This window comes from Petaurus breviceps, unplaced genomic scaffold, assembly GCF_028583685.1.
Source record: "Petaurus breviceps papuanus isolate PSGF00001 unplaced genomic scaffold, PetGlider_PUasm1.0 37, whole genome shotgun sequence".
NCBI classification, from domain to species: domain Eukaryota; kingdom Metazoa; phylum Chordata; class Mammalia; order Diprotodontia; family Petauridae; genus Petaurus; species Petaurus breviceps.
In genome coordinates, this window is record NW_027186296.1 from 67,125,671 (window position 1) to 67,136,567 (window position 10,897).

General features: G+C 40.5%; 1 protein-coding gene across 1 annotated transcript in view; it reads right to left on the reverse strand.

Annotated features, from left to right (window-relative positions):
- The window catches only part of CTSH (cathepsin H), a 103,606-nt gene extending 93,660 nt beyond the window's left edge, over nt 1–9,946 (reverse strand). Inside the window, exon 1 of the mRNA XM_069098664.1 lies at nt 9,940–9,946. The gene's annotated coding sequence lies outside the window, so the exon portion shown is untranslated. The remainder of the gene's footprint in view (nt 1–9,939) is intronic.
- Between the last annotated feature and the right edge of the window lie 951 nt (nt 9,947–10,897).

Below are 10,897 nucleotides of genomic sequence, written 5' to 3' on the forward strand. Positions count from 1 at the left end.
TGATTTGATTCGATCCCCCAGGTCATCCCGACACTGGGGCCGGTGCTCTTACTCACTGAGCCATCTGGCTGCCCCTTACCACAGCATTTTTAAGAGCTTCTTGACATAGCACCTTCTCCAGTTTCTTCTGTTATTGTACTATATTGACCCTCTCACAGAGGGCTGTTTTCCATGGAGTACCACTTTCATTCTTGTTCTTGGTCTTCTCTTTTTATCATCTCTTTTTATTTATCTATATCATCAATATAGATCCATTAGATTGTAAGTTCATTGAAGGTACGGACTGTCTTTTGTCTTTTTTTTTTCTATCCCTTGCCCTTAGCACAGTGCTTGGCACATGGTAGGTACTTACTAAATATTAATTGATTGATAGGTCCTCCTCTTTGCTCCAAGATATGCAACTCAGGGCAGGTGAATATTGATCTTTGTCTTGGCCATTCACACATTTAATTCTGGGTACTAGTAGTAGTGACCTTGGCTTCTGGCTTGTATTGTGACAGAGGCATCATGGAGTACACCTTGGCTCCACCCCTTTGAACTGTGACTGGGAGAGGGCCATCGCTCAGATCTCCTTTCAAGTTAGGAATTGTGCTACCCCTATCCATTGCTCTGGTTCCCTAGGTGCCCTTATGGAAAACAGGACCTTAGGCTTGTCCAGAATGGCTGTCCTAAGAATGTGAGGTCTCTATCTCTGTCATATGTCTATTAGCTGCCTATTGTGATGCTTCTCCATAGGACCTCTTTTCCCATCCTAAGCCTAGGACCTGAAATACTAGTAAACTGGATCACCTGGGGGTTTACAAGCCATGGCTTGCCCTATTATTCTTTATTGCCAACATTGGGATGACTACTCACCCCTCTCCCCTTACACGTCCTTTGGGTCATATATTCATTCTTTTCTTCAATCTTTTATATAGCTGGAAGTACATGGCCATCAGACCTATCAGGTAATCTTGGAGTTTATTACTGAACTTATACTTAAAAATATCCACCAAGAATCACCTCTATCCCCACCCCCCCCCCGCCCATGACCATCCAATGGCTAAGTCATATACTGAAGTAGGGTCTTCCCCCTCTCTTCCTTTGTACTGAGGCCATCTTGTGAGTATATTCAAACCTCAAACACTAAGCTTTGAGTCACTAGGTCTGGATTCAAATCCTAATTCCTCTACTTAGTATCTGTGGGCCAGTCACTTAACTCCTCTGGGTCTTATTTTTCTTCTTGGTAAAATCAGGGAGTTTGTCTAGATGATTTCTATGGTCTTTTCCAATCCTAGATTTGTTGCCCTATTTTCTTACTTAATTCTTGAAAACACTGGTAAATCCCTAGCAGTGGTTTTATCTTCTCTTAAAGGTTGGGTCTCTGGCCAATGAAGGTTTATTCAACTTGCCTATCACTTAGGCTATCTAGGATGTCACTTGGTGGCAAGCAGGCAGAGCTGTACCATATATACAAGGTGACATTTTGCCTTAGATGCTAAAGTCTTCTCCAGATTCTTTTGTAAAATAGGGGAGAAAAGATCTTTGGTTCCTGCACTGAATAGCTTTGTTGCTCTGAGTTCAGTGGTAACAAGCACTCAGAGCTCCTCAGAGTTTTCCCCTTAAACTCTGTACCAGCTCTACCTCTACCTCCTTCCAGAGAGGCAGGAGAAGGGAAAAGTGATGGTAATTAATGCTGGTGTTGGTCAATTGCCCCCACTCATGTCCCCTGTCTATGCCCTCCTGGTCACCTTCCCAAAACAGATCTGGGGGAACTTTGGAAAATGCCCAAGTCACATATATAAGACAAACTTGGAGCCCAGCCTCATCAATACTTTTCTAGTAATATGTTTAAGTACATGTTTGGGGGAATGGGGAATATTTGGCAGGTGGACTGAAATAGAGCCTAGTTCACCTCCTGACCCCTGAATACAGTTTCTTAGACCAGAAGTCAATACAAACCTTGGGCTCACCAGTTCCACCCTTGCACAGGCATTGACTAACTTTCTTATTCTTCCATTCTCCTGTCTTCACTAGCTGAATTCACACTCATAGCCTACTTAAAATACTGGCTACCTTAAGTTCCTCCGATTCCCAGATGAGGAGATGGAGGCCTCAAGTCCCATCACTTCAATGTATAGTCTGCTTTTCTGCCTACTCAGTACCTATGTGCTTTGTTCCAATACCCCAGGCCTCCCAGTACATATCTCAAATGTGGATTTCTATGAATAGGAGCATGTTTATTCATTTATGCATTCATTTAACAAACATTTGTTGATGACTTATTATGGATTATTTGCAAGATGCTGAGGAAAATACAAAATTTATATATGTTATAGTCCCTGTCCTAATGGAATTTACAAGTTGAATATGATATAAAAATTTAGATACACAGAACATGAGTCATAATGCATGCATTTTGCATTCATATCATCTAAGTGCACGGGGAAGGTTTTTGCTGACTGGGGGGAGGGGGTGGGATTATGGAAGAAACAGTACTTGAACTGGGCTTTAAAGGCTAAGTCAAATCAACACATTTGCTAAGCATGGACTAGGCACTACTGGTACAAAGAAAGGTTTGCTTGCTCGATCTCAGGAAACTTACATTCTAATGGGAGATACCATGTAAACAACTATCAACATACAAGATATACAGAGTAGACTGGAGGTAATCTCAAAGGATGGCTGTTGTTTGTCCTTCCTTCTCAAAAAGGACCACGACACCAGAAAACTGTTGCCATAACTTGCAAGTGAATTGGATTTAAGTGAAGGAGGGCTGTGCAAAGTCTTTTACTTTCTCTTACTTTCTCCTCTGGAGTCATCTGGTCCAGTGGCAAGATATAGATAGGATCAGGATATCTGGAGATGACCCCACAATCTCAAAGGGAAGGCACTGGGGTTTGGGGTGGAGAGAGGGGACTAGGAAAAGCCTTTTGTGGAATATAGGATTTCAGCTGAGACTTGAAGGAAGCTAGGGAAGCCAGGAGGCAGAGACAAAGGGGCTTGGGGGAGGGAAGAACACTCCAGGCATGGCAAATAGCCAATGAAAAGGCACCAAGTCAGAAGATGAAGCATTATGTGCTTGGTAACAAGTGGCAAGCAAGAGAAATGAGAAACTCAAACTGCTCTGGTATTCTGAAGAATTTCTCTCAAGTTGTAGATAGTGACAGGCCCATTTAACCTTTTCCCAGTCAATTCTTCAAATAGCTGTGTATTGTTTTATCCAATTAGCCATCAGCATACCCTATGCAAAGACTGTCTTTCCTTCTTTCTTTCTCCCTCTCAAACTAAAGAGGGCAATAAAGGGGAACAAAGGCAACTTCTTGAGAGATTTCCTCTCAGATTGTAGATGATGTTAGAAAGACACTTGTGCCTCTCTTCAGTGTAATGATCTATTAATTGCCAAATTAATGGCCTTTTCCTAATCCTCATCTTTATTGACTTCTTTGTAACTTTTGACACTGTCAGTCACCCTGTTCTTGATACTCTCTTCGCTCTAGGTTTTTGTGATGCTATTTTCACCTGTTCTGCTATTTATCTGCTACTGCTCCTTCTCAGTCTTCTTTGCTGGATTTTCAGCTAGGTCACACCTGATAAACATGAATGTCCAAGGGGCTCTGTCAATTATAGAGATCTAAGGTGATGATTCTAAAGTCTGCTTATAGCTCTGACCTCCAGCTCTGATCTCCAACTGCCTGTTGGGTATCTCAAACTGATGTCTTTTAGACATCTTAATTTCAACATGTCCAAAATCGAATTCATTATTTCCCCTCTCCCTCCCATCATCCTTTTTAACCTCCCTTATACACTGTTGAGGGTGCAACCATACTCCTGACACCTACACTAACAACCTAAGGGTCCTCCCCCTCCTTCTTTTTCTCTTCCTCTTCCTCCTCCCCTCTCCTTTCTTCCCCCCTCCCTCACTCTTCTCCCCCATCCTTATGCTCTCTCCTCCCCACCCTCTGTCCTCAAAGACTATCAATTTTACCTTTTCAGATCCCTCTCAATTCTACTGCCTTTCTTCTATTGATTATTTCCAGTTTATCCTGTATATAGCTTGTGGTTTGCATGTTATCTCCTTCATTAGACTGTGAGCTCCTTCAGAGCAGAGACTGCCTTTTCCCTTTCTTTGTATCCTTAGCATTTATAGTGCCTGGTGTACAGTAAGTACTTTATAGATATTTATTGCAAAATGTTCACCACAAAACAATGCCTTTTTTCCGTTCAGCATCACTCCCAACCAAAGCGCTGCGGAGCCTACCTTTCAGCTTCTGTCCTCTGCCTTTTGCAAGCAGCAGCTCTTCTTCTTTCATGCGCCTAGTTTCGTGTCCTTGACACCTCCTTGTGCCCAGCTTCCTCTTCTACCTTCATCTGCTCATCTTCACCTCCTCTTTCAGACTTCTAATGCCTTGAATCAGGGCCTTCTCTTTCGCAGTGGTCCATCTCTAACTTCACATCATAGATATGAAAATTCCACCTTTTTGTTAGGTATAGACTTTAAGTAATCTTCTCATAGTCCCCAAACAGTTATTTGATTACAATTTATCTGCTGTTTCTTTCAAAACTCTGAAATAGCAATATATGAATCTATCAACTAGCATTTATTAAGTGCCCACTATGCACTGGGAAGGGGGAGGGCAGTGGATAGAGCACCGGCCCTAGTCAGGAAGACCTGAGTTCAAATCCAGCCTCAGACACTTACTAGCTGTATGACCTGGGCAAGTCACTTAATCCTATTTGCTTCAGTTTCCTCATTTGTAAAATGAGCTAGAGAAGGAAATGGCAAACCACTCTATATCTACCTATACCAAGAAAAACCCAAATGAGACCATGTAGAATCAGACATACTGAAAAACTGAACAAAAATGATGCCTTGTGCCAAGGTCTGTGTTGGACTACAGTCAGTGTACTACAGCCACCTATAACTCAGTACTCTGCTTTAAAACAGATCTTTTCAGTGCATCTGTCTGAGGAAGCCTTTTTTCTCAGTTCCTCAGAATAGTCTGTGTCTCTCCACAACATTTTAGCTGAGAGGCTATATATTCTCTCAAGCTTATTTCATCAGTATTTCTTACAGAAAGGTTCTTTTTTTCCTGTTCTTTTCAGTAACCAAAATGTCTACATGACAAAGGGGCAGTACCTTACATAAGGAAAAAACTTGCCTATGTGGTAGGGACCATCCTATTTTCTTAGACCAAGCATGGTGGATTTCTAGTATGCAGTGTGGTCTATTGCCAAAGGCTCCCATGAAATTATTTATATATGCTTGTCCTAACATGTAAAGCAAAGGACCTGGAACTTTTCTTGATATGCAATGAGGAGCTCTTAAAGATTATTAAACAGAGACATGATGTAACAAAAATCTAAGCGTAAGAAAGATTATTTTGGCAGGAGCCAGATTGTAAGGGAATTAGGAAGAGGGTGGGTTGTGATCAAGTAGAGACAATGGTAGAGACAAATAGAAATAGCTTTTCTCACATGGTTTCACAGTGAAGGTGAGGAAGGAGATGGGATGGTAACTAAATGGGTAGCAAGGTCACAGGACTCAGTGTGATACAGTGGGAAAAAAACCCCATTGTCTTTGGAGTTGGGGGACTTAGGTTCAAATCCTGAGTTTGCTATTGAATACCCTGTGACCTGAAATAAGTCGCTTCATATTCCTGGGTTTCAGCTTCTTTATCTGTAAATTAGGCCATAGGTTCCACTGACCTTTAAATTTATGCTCCTCCATGCTTTTTTTTTTTTTTTAAGGGAATTGCAGATACCTGTGCATTTTTGGAAGCAGATGGGAATGAGTCAGTGTAAGGAGATTAAAGATGCATAAAATGGGATGGGGAGCAAGGTCCTGGAGGAGGTAGGAGAAAATGACACAAAGGGTACAGGCAGGGGGAGAAGCCTTAATGACCTGTAAGCATACCTCTTCTGCCATGATCAGAGAAAAGGAGGAGAACATGCATAACTAAGATAAGAAAGTGTGAGGAATTTAAGGAATAGAGAAGGGGAAGTAAGAGAACTCATGGTACATGTCCTCAATATTCTTAGTAAAGTAATAGGCTAAGTCATAGACTATAGAGATATTCCTCATCCTCTCTTTTCTCTCTACTCCTGCTTGTCCTTACCTCACCCTCAGTTCCAAAACCTATGTTTACCCATGGACTGTTAACAACTACTTAAATTGGAAATCAATACATTATGTGCCATCTAGGTATAATTGTCCACTTTTTAATGTCTAAGGAGTTAAACTGAATCCCAAAGAGGAAGGGAATAAGCAAATATATTAAATGCTGGCTCCTATGTGCTAGACACTATGCTAAGCACTTTGCATATATCACTTCATTTGATTCTCACAACAAACCTGGGAGGTAGGGACTATTATTACCCCCATTTTACAGATGAGGAAACTGAGGATGAGTGGTTAAGTGACTTGCCCCAGATCCATAGCCATTAATTATCTGAGGCTGGATTTGAGGTTGTCTTCCTGGAGAAAGTGCTTGAAGAAGTCATTTAATATTATCTTCAAAGCAGACTTAATAGTTTCTTTTCTTACCGTCTTACAGGCTTCTTGTAAAAATGAAATGTGATGCAAAAGTCTTTTGAAATATATTATTCAAATCCCTGACAATGGTTTAATTTTGATAGTGACCTTGGGCAAGTTACTTCCTCACTCTGGGCCTCAGATTCCTCATCTGTAAAATGAGTAATATCCCTCTACCTTGCTGTTTTCCAAAGGGGAGGACAGCTAAAGAATCAGCGATTAGAGTATTAATGGTGTGAACATAGTTCTGGATGCACTTCTATTCCAGCCCAAGAAAGCCTTTGGAAACAAAACAGAACATATAATATGTGCAATGGTTGTTACTCACTGCAGTATATTCCTGGAAACTGTGTCATAAAGTACATCCTGTTTACCCATAGGAACAATGTTCCTTGTATATTGTAAGCACTCAGTAAGTGTTGGAATGAAATGAATTATAATTGGCGGTGTGTTCCTAAGCAAGGGTACAGTATCAAATAAATTTGTAGGTTTGGGGACATACAGAGGATCAACAATATGTTATGAAGGTAAAGGCACAGCTATAAACTATGATAATAATTTAAAATAGTAAAAGTATATTCCATGTTCTATAAAATGGGTATAAATCAGGAGAGTGAATAATGTGGAAAGAGGCCTGTTCTGAGAGTCACAACACCTGGGGTCCTAGGTCTTCCCTGACCAACTGTTTTATGTGTGTTATTGGACAAGTCACGTCACCTCTTTGCAGGCAAGGTGCTTCCTCTGTAAAATGAGGGGTTAGACTTCATGATGGCAAAGGTCGTTTTGAGCTCTAATGATCTAGGTGAGTGTGAGGAATCAAATAGATATGGTGGGCCAACCAGTGGAAATACTTGATTTCCTAGTTCTTCCTCTCCTGGAACTGGACATGTGCTCTGGCCTCTTTTTGTTGGATATGTACTTTGGGCCCCCCCTTTAAGGACTGTACTTTGTTGAGTTGGTACAGAAATGCTATATTGTTCCTCTTGACTCTGTGTGTGTGTGTGTGTGTGTGTGTATTGTGTTAGAGTTGACTGGTGTTTGAATCAGGAGGAGTTACCCATTCTGTGTTATAAGAAGAGTTAAAGAGAAACAACTTGGGTCCTTTTGGGTGGCATCCATTCTTTCCCTTAGATTTCCAGCAAGGTGACCTTCATAATATCTTTTACATATGCTCTTCTGACACAGATGGCACCCTGTCACAGGCCCTTATCACTTTACACCTGGACTATTATAATCTTCCATTCAAATTGATATTTGTAAGATGCACATCTGACCATATAACCTCTACTCAATAAACTCTAATGGCTCTCTATACTTCTAGCATAAAAAAGCAAGCCCTATCAGAGCCCTCTATAACCTGGTCCCTTCTTACCTTTCCTCTCTTTTTACACTTGACTCACTTTCACAAACTCTGCCATCCAGTAGCAATGGCTTCCTGACACTTGCTGCTTACACTGTACATTCAATCTCCCATCTCTGAGTCTTTTCACTGGCTGTCTTCCATGACTGGATTGCCAATGAAATGATCATTGTGCTTTGTTCTCAAAGAGAAACAAAATGTTTATCAGTATACTACACCATGCTCATGATGGTTTGCACAGATTCTGGATAATGAGTGATGCTCTCACCAATACAAGCAAGCAAGCTAGTTCCTACCTCATGGAACATAATTTTGAATGGAAGGGACCACACAAATAGGGGACTGGAGCTTAGGGGAGGGAGTCATGCAAAATCATAAAGATAGTAAATGAAACAATAGAACAGTCAATTAATATGCTCTTTCAAGATCTGATTCTTGTTGTCAGGTAGAAAATGGGCAGTGGAGAGGATTCAAAATGGCCTGGGTGAGAAGTAGGCTGCACGGGTCCCAGGAGAACTGAGTTTAGTGGCTTAGCTTCTCCTAGTCTTGGGGAGTCGAAGTGATTTGTTAGCAACAGGTACATTTTAAAAAAGGATAAAGTTATCCATGGTTGGGGCAAAAATGAACCAGAAAGTACTCTGGGTGCAATAGAGATTGGACCCTCTTGTTGCATTCCTGGAAGGTGCTTTTACATAATTAAGATGAAAAAGAACATACAACAAAGCATAAGAGGTTAAGATGGTCAAGTTTAGCAACATCTCAGATTGGTGGAAAGGGCAATGGATTTGAAGTCAGAAAACCTGGGTTTCAGTTCTAGCTCTTATGCTTATATGTGACTCTGGGCACGTTATTCAGTTCGTCTTATCTTTTATTTCCTCATCTCTAAGATAAGGATAATGATACTTGAACTATCTATTTCATAAAATGGTGTGTATTTCATAAAATGTGTGTTTGGGGCATAAAATGCCCCAAAGCATTATATTTGTGTTATTATTAAATATCACCAAGATGTTCTTTCTTTTATTCTTTCTGAATCTATGATCATTTTCATGCTTATGTCTCTTTAGGCTTCTCTTTTGAGTTTTTATTACTCTATGACCAACTCTTTTCTATAGAGATAGATATACTAAAATACCATTTGAGACTTGGTAACAGTGGAAGCTAGAAGAGGATACAGTGTAGACATGAAAAAAAAGATCCCTCAGCTCTATAAGTACTAGTTCCTTCCTGCCAGGAGTATTTTTTAACTGTTTATAGGGACCAGAGTTATTTGTATATAACTTCATAGGGGCCAAGGGGAGCTGAAAAAAGTACTGTGAATTGACAAAGGATTGGAGGTTGGAATGATTCAGGAGCCTCTTTAGAACAAAAGGGACAAGGAGACAGGGGAAATGGGGTAGGGATTGATGGTAAAAAGCTCAGGAAAGAACTTCGAGGTCATCTAATCCCAACTCCTAAACATGCAGTTGAGGAAACTGAGATCCAAAAACTCAAGTGACTTCCCCAAGGTCACACTGTTAAGCAGTAGCATTAGTATTCAAGGGCAGGAAGGAAGAGAATAGGGAAGAGAAGGGTGGAGAGATATTCCTCTCCATTTCTCCTTTCCTTCCACATGAAGAATGTTGTAACTTCCTGGCCATCTTGAACAAGAGATACTTTTTATTTCTGCTGGTGATCTCAGTGATCTCCACAGTAAGGTTTGGACACTGACCAGTATCTTTCAATAAGCATGCTGGGGACCCCTAGTGTGCATTCGAAACACCCCGATGCTTAAAACAACACAGGCAACTTAAATATAGAAATTATCCAGCTATGGACTCAAAAAGAGATGAAAATTTCTGTTTTTGTTTGTTTACTGTCAACATTCACAGAAAGCTTCTGTACTCCTCAGTTTCTTTTCTTCTCAATTTCCCAGCTTCTGCTCCATTACCTGCCTTGACCCAGGGTTCTTATTATCTTATCTCTCACTGGTCTGGTTTAAAAAAAAACCCACTGATTGGACTCTGGTCATGTTTGTGCAGCCAGTTGTACTTGACTGTTAGAATAAAAGACTCAGACACACTCATCTGCAGACACTGGGGGGTGGGGTGGGGGGCATGTGTGTGTGCAGTGTGTGAAGTGGAAAGTGTATTGGAATCAACAGAACTAGATTTGAATTCCAGCGCTATTGCTCATGCTGTGACCTTGGGCAAGTCACTTCTGTACTTGGATATCAGTTTCCTCATCTGTACTTTGAGGGGTTTAGATTAGATGACCTCTAAGATCCTTTCTGGCTTTAAACTTATGACCCAGGACTTTAAACTAGGAGACGGAGATTTTAAAACTCAGCAAGCACTTAGCAGTGTAGATGATGAGATACTGACAGCATGAAATTGGAGACTTAAATAATCTATGTACACATTCATTTTATCATGCTTTCAGGAAGGGAAACAATATATAATCAAAAAAAATTATGCAATTCCTTTCACTAGGAATTTTAAATATAAATTATAACTGTAAGCTATTGAATGCATAGGTTTACAAATATAGCATTACTTCACAGTGATGAGAAACCTGACTTATTTATGTTCCAAACCATGATTTGCCTTGCCCTAGTGTTGTGCTGGCCTGCAGAACTAATATATTAAGTAATTGCCCAAGTATTGTATTATTATGCAACATATTTATCAGGTCTTGACCTCTGATAGACAGATTGAGTTCAATCTTGGGCACTTCTCTTAAATATTAACATTTATGACTCACTTTGTCCCTATTCATGGTTTTTTCTGAGAACAACGGAATCTGGCTCATGCCTCTAAAAAAACTCTTAGCTCCTTTATACATAAACTAACAAGGATTAAACTCTAAGATCCCAATCTGTTATGGCTATTTTTGGGGAGACTTGGAGATGACCAATAAAGCTAAAAGCAAAAAGTCTTTTACTTAGCCATAAAATTCAAACAAGGGAAGGCCTTGTGGTTTAGTTTGAGACACCTAGGGACCGAAGAAGGGTGGAATCAGGGGAAGAGGGGGTAAAGGATGCA